This window comes from Rhinolophus ferrumequinum, chromosome X (genome assembly GCF_004115265.2).
Source record: "Rhinolophus ferrumequinum isolate MPI-CBG mRhiFer1 chromosome X, mRhiFer1_v1.p, whole genome shotgun sequence".
Lineage (NCBI taxonomy): Eukaryota > Metazoa > Chordata > Mammalia > Chiroptera > Rhinolophidae > Rhinolophus > Rhinolophus ferrumequinum.
Window position 1 is genome coordinate 72,528,902 of NC_046284.1, and position 10,236 is coordinate 72,539,137.

The 10,236-nt window shown below is 32.9% G+C and overlaps 1 pseudogene; it reads left to right on the plus strand.

Annotated features, from left to right (window-relative positions):
* Positions 1 to 8,510: 8,510 nt before the first annotated feature.
* Positions 8,511 to 9,036, plus strand: LOC117027661 (transcription factor BTF3-like; annotated as a pseudogene).
* Positions 9,037 to 10,236: the final 1,200 nt, after the last annotated feature.

A 10,236-nucleotide genomic window follows, 5' to 3' on the forward strand; every position in this document is an offset into this window, starting at 1 on the left:
TTAACTCAAAATAAGTCAAGGATCTAATTAGAAGAGCTAAAACTATAAAAGTCTTAGGAAAAAACAAAACAAAACAGGGCAGTTCTTGATGATCTTGGGTTTTGCAATGGATTCTTAAAACATCCAAAACATGAACAACAAAGAAAAAAATAGATAAGTTGGATTTTATCAAAATTAAAAATGCTTGTGTATCAAAACACACTACCAAGAAAATAAAGACACAACCTACAGAATTGTGGAAATATGTGCATATCATATATCTGTTAAGGGTATGTTCTCCAAAATATATAAATAACTCTTATAACTCGACAACAAATACAGAAACAACCCAATTAAAAATTGGCTAGGGGCTTGAATAGATTTTTCTCTAAAGAAGATATACAAATGGCCAACAAGGACATGAAGTGAGGCTCATCATCATTAATCATTAAAGAAATGCAAATCAAATCCATGATAAAATTCTCCTTCATGCCAATTAGGATATATATATATATATATATATATATATATATATATATATATATAATCAAAATTTAAAAATAAAAAGTGTTGGCAACATTGTAGAAAAATCAAAACCCTTGTGCATTGTGAAAATGTAAAATGATGCAGTGCTATGGAAAACAATTTTCTGGCCTCTTGAAATATTAAGCAGAGAATTACCATATGACCCAGCACTTCCATTCTTAATTATATATTATTCACAATTAAAAACATGAATTCAAACAAGTATTTGTACATAAATATAAACAATAGCATTATTCACAATAGCCAAAATGTGGAAAGAACCTAAAAGTCCACCAAAGGGTGAATGAATAAATAAAATATTGTACATCTGTACAATGGACTATTATTCAGCTATAAAAACAAATAAAATACTAACATGCTACAATGTGGATAAACCTCAAAAACAATATGCTAAGTGAAAGTAATACATAAAACTCATATATCATTTGTTTCCATTTATATGAAATGGCCAGGATAAAAAGTGCACACAGGCATAAGGCAAATTAGTGGTTTCCAGAGGCTGAAGTAGTGGGGAATGACTGATTAATGTGCCCAGGTTCTCCTTTGGTGGTGATGAAAATGTTTTGGAACTTGATAGAGTTTATGGTTGCACAAGGTTTTGTATGTACTAACTGCCACCATATTGCTCACTTGAAAAGAGTTAAATAAGTTATGTGAATTTCACAACAATTAAAATATATTAAAATTATAAATGTGTATCAAATTAAAAATTGAGAAGTTTAACTTTAAAATAATTAAGAACTTCTGCTGTTTAAAATTTCTATTATCTGTAAAAAATAAAAAGACAAACCATAGACTTGAAGAAAATCATGCACTCCTTAAAAGACTTTTATCCAGCATGTAAAAACTTCTCTCACATATCAATAATCAGAATACCCAATTAAATAATGGTAAAAAGTTTGTTCAGATAATTCATCAAAGAAGATATATGGATGGCAAGTGATAACATTAAAAATATATTCAGACTCACTAGTTATTAAGAAAAATAAAATTAAATCTACATGATACCACGACATGCCTATTATAATAATTAAAAATTTAAAAGATGGACCAAGCAAATGTGTAAATAAATTGTGTCATTCTCATAAAATGGAACACTTAATAGAAATAAAAATGAAAGTGAACATGTAACAGTACAGATGAATCTCAAAATAATTATGCCGATTGAAAAAGAAACCAAACTAAAAAAAAAGTATATATGATCCCATTGATAAATTTACACAAAAATTAAACTTGACTATAATAACATAAAACAAATTAGTGGTTGCCTTAAGGATGACAGGAGTTGTGGAGTGAATGTGTGGGTAGAGTAGGAAGGAAGGATTACAAAGGGGCATAATGAATCTTTGGGAGGTGATAACTATATATGGCTCCACACATTTTCTTGAGTGTGATGATGACATCACAAGTGTATGTATATATGTCAAAATTACCTAACAGTATATTTTATTATTTTTGCATATATATTTTTTATTTTTCAATTATAGTTGACATACAATATTATATTAGTTTCAGGTGTACAACATAGTGATTAGACATTTATATACCTTACAAAGTGATCACCTTGATAAATCTAGTACCATAAATCTGACACCATACTTAGTTTTTGCCTTATTACTATTATTATTATTATTTCAAATTTTATTTCTATTAAGTATTCCATTTTATGAGAATGCTACAACTTATTTACACATTTTCTTGGTCCATCTTTTAAATTTTTAATTATTATAATAGGCATGTCATGGTATCATGTTGTAGATTTAATTTTATTTTTCTTTGAGTGTTTTTTCCAGGACCCATTAGCTCCAAGTCAAGTCGTTGTCCTTCAATCTAGTTGTGGAGGACACAGCTCAGCTCCAAGTCCAGTTGCCATTTTCAGTCTTAGTTGCAGGGGGGGCAGTCCACCATCCCATGCGGGAATCGAACCGGCAACCTTGTTGTTAAGAGCATGTGCTCTAACCAGCTGAGACATCTGGCTGTCCAATTTTTGCAATATTATTGACTATATTCCTTATTTTATACTTTACATCCCATGACTGTATTGTAATTACCGATTTGTACTTCTTAATCCTTTTCCCTTTTTCACCCATCTCCCAACCCCCTCCTATTTGGCAACCATCAAAATGTTCTCTGTATTTATGAGTTTGTTTAATAGTACATTTTAAATATGTGTTTATTCTGTGCCATTTTACTACTATAAATCTCTTAAGATATTTAGAAAAAAATGGAAATATTTTTGAACATGTATGTGCATGAACTGAATTCAGTGTTTTCATATTTATTATCTCATGTGAAATCTGGCTTTTGCTGAGGTTCCGAAAGTGATTTCTGCTCAAGAGATACAGTGAGCTCTCAAATGCATGTTATTTTCTACTGAAATGTCATTGCCAAATGTGTGGCATTATGCAATGCTACAAAACTTTTAGTAATTAAATATCAGAAAACCTAACCCCCTTTTGTTTTCTTTCTTTTTCCAAAATTGCATTTAATCATCTAATATACTTTTTTCTCTTTCTATACAGAATTCCACGTTTAGGAGTCCATTTAAGGTGATTTACAATGTGTGTTTGGCTTAATGAATAGAAGGCAAAAACATAATTTTCCTTAATGCTACATATGATATTTCTGTGGGAAATCTATGTGAATATTAAGTCCAACTTGATTAAAAATTTGTGTCATTGATGTTCATTAGAAAGTATTTAATCGGTTGTTATAATACTACGTGAATGTCCTTATATAGAATGGTGAAACTAAATATATTTTCTAATTCATATTGATTTTTCTAGTCTCAGTAAAACAAAGTTCATTTTTGGTTATGATTATAAAAAATGTTATCAAACTCTCTATTACCTCTTTAAATGATTGGTGTCAATAGTAAATTATTTTCAGAAAGTTAATCTACTGAAACAACTTGTGTCTTTTGAGAATAATTTGAAGTTTCATTCAAAAATATTATTTTATTCAAAAAAGATTTTGGAGGTTAGGACATTATTATCAATAAAAAAGTGACATATACACACTCAAAGTGAATATAATGTTAGATAACATAAGGCAGGATAAGAGTAAAACCCGTAACACCTTTAATGCCCCTGATACCTTGAGCTGTTGATTAGTGAATATCATGGATCATTTAAATTCTCAATGATTTCATATTATTATGATCTCTCCTTCCCTTCACATGTCTTTTTTTTCTGACTGCCATAAATGTAATGCAACATGTACTAAAGAAATCAAGTTAACAAATTAATTCATTGTTAACAGCCTATGTGCATGGTTCAATTTTAAGAATAGATTTCTCATCTCCAGATGGACTCCATATCCTATCTTACCAAACATTTTGAACAAATAACACCTATTGTAAGACCTCTTTTGAAACTAAAGCTAAAGGAAGTATATGTTGATTTCTTTCTTTTATGATTTAAACTTATTTTCAGTCAGCTTTCATTTTTTTTGTACACCAAATATGTTTTATCTCACAAATTGTAAGTCTAATGCTCATTATTAAAGTCTTGCTCTGTTTCCAATAATGAGTTTTATAAAAATGAACCTTAATTTGTTCTTTAAAATGTATAAAACATATTTGACTATCTCATCTGAACAAAGTTTCAAAATTTGTATTTCATTCTAATTTCATTTATTAGAACATCTCCAGTATTTACAGACCATAATATTTCCTGGTATTAATAGCATTAAATTATTTTGCTATATAGATCTATCTCTTTATACAACTATCATATATCTATGTATATCAAGAGAATGTGGAATTTTAAAATGAAAGATGTAGAACACAATTTTCCAAATAAAGAGACGATAAGTTCCACTAAAGTTTTCAAGTAATTCTAATATAAAGAAATAGTCCTTGAGATGTTTCATTAAATATCCAACAGGAACAAAGACAGTAATCACAAGGGATTGATTTACTTCCCCCAGGTAAAGTTTAAAAGATAGAACACAATATATTTGCGTACATGTTTTTAAATAAAAAACACTAAAATTATTTGTGAACAGATAATTTGGGATTATCTGTTAAACAGCTAAATGACCCAATGTACCTAAATCCAAAAATCTGGACTCACTGATTTTCTTCTAAATTGATGACTGTTTCACCCGTTGAAGTCATGAAATACCATCATCCTTGTGATTAGACAGTAAGAATAAGTGGGAGGGAAACAGATGATGGTAGAAAGTGAGGGGTTGTGGTTAGCTCATTATATTCTCTAATGTTAAGTACCTTTGATTCAGTTGTTTTATTATTAAGGGAACAATTGGGTGAAACATGTTGGAATGCCCAGTGGGTTCAATGACTCAAACCAATGTATGTACAATTAGAAGTTCATTATGAACAGACATTAAACACTCAATAGGTACAACTCTAAGTGCAGAGGTTTGAAAAAACAATTGATTTATGAAAAGCCTCACATCAGGTATGGTGTTTTCTGAAAGTAAATGTAGACTTGAATTAATAGCATTTTGGCAGTGATTTCAGCATTATATGGTGTCTAATCAAATTATTAGCTTAGCAGATTAACTTAATGAAAAAAATTGCTGGTTGTCATGTTTCTGTGCATATGAAATGCGGGCTGGTAATGAAAGATTTTTTTTTTTTTTTAGTATATGTAGAATTAAATCTCTATTTTTTAAAAAACTCTATTATTCCATTAACATTTTTTTACAATATTAACCATTTTACAGAGATGTTAGAATATCTTTTGGGGGCGATTTCATGTTGCATGAATGGGACTTGCATGAATGGGAGGAATGGGCTTGCAGATTCTGCCAAATGACTGAAATGATTATTCCCTTTCCCTTCACCCCCTTTCAGTATTTCTCTGTAAATTCTGCTTGGGCTTCAGCAAAGTTACTTCGGGGATGGGCCTCAAAATTAGAAATAGATATATCAAGGATATAGTATCCTCATTTATGCAAATACATGGCTGTCCTCAGTGAACTTTTCCTGAGACAGCTGTTTCTATGATGCCACTTCTCTTCACCAGAATGCACTGAACCTGTGTGAACTCTCGTGCCTGGCTATTGAGGATGCTCCTAGATTCTCAATACCCTGTATCATCATAACCTGTCTTACTTCATCAACCTCATTCTCTGAATGACAACATAAAATTAAGTGTATAGTTATTATAGAGATATTAACAGTTTCTTACTGGGTCAAATCTCGGATCTAAAAAGCCTAGTGACACTAATATACAGCAGCAGAAAATCTTGAACTTCCTGAGGTCTACTTTAGTGTTTAAAGATATTTGCTAAACTTACTGCATTTCCTTGACAATAGTAAGGCTCTGTGATCCTTAGATCAAAATCCATATTGACTCTATTTAGAGCTTCACACTCTATAATTCAAGCCAAACCAGTATGAAATATATATATATTCTCCTCACTGGGTAACCAAATGCAGGATAGAAATGGTGGGTCCCAAAACATCTTTTCAGACACTTTTATTCTTCTTTGTCACCCACTTCAAAAAGCAGCCAATCTGGCAGGAAGATGTGCTTGAGGGGGTCTCTGAATATCTTAGGAAAAACAGAAAACTTTTCACGAAATGGGGGGAGGGAAATGATTGCACAAAATTAATTATTGAAGGGCAAAAATTTTTGTATTACCTTTTAAAATGTAATTTTAGTCTCTACAGCTCAGGTTTTATGGTCTGTAAATTTAGCCTTAATAGTAGAGTGTGCCAAAAATATAGCTATCAAAATCACTGCATATTTAAAAAGCATTGTTAACATAATTTAAAAACTCTTCACCTCATTATATTTTCCATTGGATGGAATAGACTGTATTTAGTTCTTTTTCATTAGAGGAAAAAGAAACATAATTATGCATATTGACACTAAATAGTCTTATGTACATTTTCAATTTAGAGAGTAACTTGCATTTTAAGCATCTTAGGGTCACATATATTAGACTGAAGTTTCCATAGTAATGAGGAAAGTTTTGTGAAGGATAGAATTGGTTCACTCGTGTACAGCCACAACTCTGTGTAAGTAAGCAGGAATAATGAAATATAGGTAAACCATAGCCATTCAAAAAGCAAACAGGCATGTCATATGGTAGACCCAGTCCTTTAGCCTATTAAGAGTGTCACATTCTTTTGTTCTAGGTTTTCTTTTAGTCAAAAAATAGTAGACTCTCCAAAGTGTGCTACCAGACCATTTAATACGAAAAAGTTAATGTTGGAAAGGAAAATATATATCCTGACCTCTGCAAAACGAATGTGAACCTTAAAGACTTTGACGCCTGTTCTGCACTGATTGTTTGTGTCTCTCAAAAATTCAAAAATTTATACATTGAACCTTTAACTCCCAAGGTGATCATATTTGGAAGTGGGCCTTTGGGAGGTAATTAGGTTTAGAGGGGTGTAGGAGGGTTCATCCCTCATGATGGAACTAGTGTCCTTAAAAGAAGAATAGAGACTAGATTTCTCGTTCTCTCAGTCAGGACACAGCAAGGAGACTGTCTACTAGGAGGCAGAAAGTGGGCTCTTTCCAGGAACCAAACTGGATAACACCTTGATCTTGGACTTTTCAGTCTTCATAACTCTGAGATATAATCTATTGTTTAAGCCACCTGGCTTATGGTATTTTGTTATACCAGCCTGAGTTAAGACAAGTACTGTACTTAGGAGTTTCAAAAGAATAAAGAGCTTCCTAGGTATGAATGATATGCAAAAGATTGTATTAGTTACCAGAAACAATGCAGTGAGCTCTTTAAGGTTACCAGGGGCTCACAGTCTACTGAAGATAATGAAAACATATATAAACATTTTTTTTAATTTTATTAAAAATATAGCTACCATATAATATTGTATTAGTTTCAGGGGTAGATCACAGTTATTCAACTTTTTCATACCTAAAGAAACGATCACTATGGTAAGTCCAGCAACCATCTCACACCATCTTATGCTATCACAATAATATTGACTATATCCCCTATGCTGTATAGTACATTTCCATGGCTTATTAGTTTTATACCTGAAATTTGGACCACTTATTCCCCTTCACCATTTACCCCGTTTTTAATTTTTCAATTATATTTGACATTCACTATTATTTTATATTAATTTCAGGTCTACAGCATAGTAGTTAGACATTTATATAATTTAAGAAATGATTCCCCCCCACAAGTCTAGTACCCACCTGGCACTATACATAGTTATTGCCATATCATTGACTTTATTCCCTATGCTTTAATTTACATCCCCATGGCTATTTTGTAACTACCAATTTGTATTTCTGAATCTCTTCACCTTTTTCACCCTGCCCCCAAGCTGCTCCCATCTATTACCCCAACAAATCTAATACCCATTTGACATCACACATAGTTATTACATTATTATTGACCATATTCCTTATGCTATACCCTACATCCCCATAACTACTTTGTAACAACTAATTTGTACTTTTTAATCCCTTCCCATTTTTTCACCCACACTCCCAACCCCCCTTACAACTGGCAACCATCAAAATGTTTCCTGTATCTATAACTTTGTTTCTGTTTATTTCGTTCTTTAGATTCCACATATAAGTGAAATCTCATTGCATCTGTCTTTCTTTGTTTGACACTCTACTCAGCACAACATCCACCAGGTCCATCCAATCCACCATAGATGACAAGAACCCAATCCCTTCCATGGCCCAACAATAATTAATTGTATATATGTACCAACTCCTCTTTATTTATTCTTCCATTGATGGACACCCAGGCTGCCTCCCCATCTTGGCCATTGTAAAGAATGCTGCAATGAACATATGGCGGCACATGTCCCATTGAAATAGCATTTTGGGTTTCTTTGGATAAATCCCACAAAGTGGGGTTACTGAGTCCTTCTTTATCTCTTGTTATATAGCCTTTGTTTTAAAGTCTATTTTGGCTCTAGCTGCCATCTTGCATTCCCACATTTGTACGTGTGTTTTCAGCTGGTCTGCCTAAGATCCCCTGAGCTCCAACCCTAGGTCCCGATGCGGCATTCTTTTCTCTCCATCAAGATGAAATAAACTATCATGAACCAGGGAAAAATTGCCAAACTGCAGGCATAAGTGTGCATTGGTGGGAAAGGAGCCACTCGCAGAAAGAAGAAGGTAGTTCACAGAACAGCTACAGCAGATGGTAAAAACAAACAAACAAACAAACAAAAAAACTTCAGTTCTCCTTAAAGAAGTTAGGGGTAAACAATATATCTGGTATTGAAGAGCTGAATATGTTCACAAACCAAGGAACAGCGATCCACTTGAACAACCCTAAAGTTCAAGACTCTCTGGCAGCGAACACTTTTGCCATCACAAGCCATGCTGAAACTAAGCAGCTGACAGAAATGCTACCCTGCATCTTAAACCAGCTTTTTGAACACAGTCTGACTAGTTTAAGGAGACTGGCTGAAGATCTGCCCAAACAATATGTGGATGGAAATGCACCACTTGCTACTGGAGAGGACGATGATGATGAAGTTCCAGATCTTGTGGAGAACTTGATAACGCTTCCAAGAATAAAGCAAACTGAATTGAGCTAACTTCTAAGATAAAACTTGAAGAAGTTTTATTGACAGTTTCCTTTGCAGTGAAAAAACTTTTCAGTTTGATGTAATCCCGTATGTTTATTTCTTCTTTTACTTCCCTTGCCTGATGGGATATAGCAATAAAAATATCACTCAGTGTAATGTCTGGAAATTTACTTCCTATATTTTCTTCTAAGAGTTTCATGGTTCCAGATATTACATTTAAGTCTTTAATCCATTTTGAATTTATTCTCATATATAGTGTAAGGAGGTGGTCCAGCTTCATTTTTTAGCATGTGTCAGTCCAGTTTTCCCAGCACCATTTATTGAATAGACTGTCCTTACTGCAATGTAAGTTCTTGCTTCCATTGTGGTAGATTAAATGACCATATAGGTGTGGATTTATTTCTGGGCTCTCTATTCTGTTCCATTGATCTATGTGCCCATGCTGTTTTGATTTTGATTATTATAGACTTGTAGTATGATTTGATGTCAGGTAGCATGATACCTCCCACTTTGTTCTTATTTCTCAAGATTGCCATGGCTATTTGTGGTCTTTTATGGTTCCATATAAATGTTAGGATTATATTTTCTATTTCTGTGAAAAATGTCATTGGTAGTTTGACAGGAATTGTGTTGAATCTATATATTGCCTTAGGTAGAATGGACATTTTAACTATATTAATTTTTCCTATCCATGAGCATGGTGAGAATGTGGAAAAACGGAAACCTCGTGCACTGTTGGTAGGATTGCAGATTGGTGCAGCCACCATGAAAGTCCGTATGGAGGTGTCTCAAAAACCCGGAAATGGAATTACCTTATGAACGAGCAATTCTGCTCTTAGGTATCTATCCAGAGAAATCCAAAACACTAATTCAAAAAAATAGATGCACCCTTCTTTACTGCAGCACTATTCACAATAGCCAAGACATGGAAACAATGGAAATGCCCATCGGTAGATGACTGGATTAAGAAACTGGTACATTTATACAGTCGAGTATTACTCGGCCATAAAGTAGAATGAAATCTTACCATTTGTAATGATATGGATGGACCTAGAGAACATTATGCTGAGTGAAATAAGTCAGACTGAGAAAGACAAATAGCATATGATCTCACTTATATGTGGAATCTAAAGAATTGAATAAATGAGCAAACTAAAGAGAAACAGTCTCAGAGATATAGAGGAAAAACTGATGGTTGC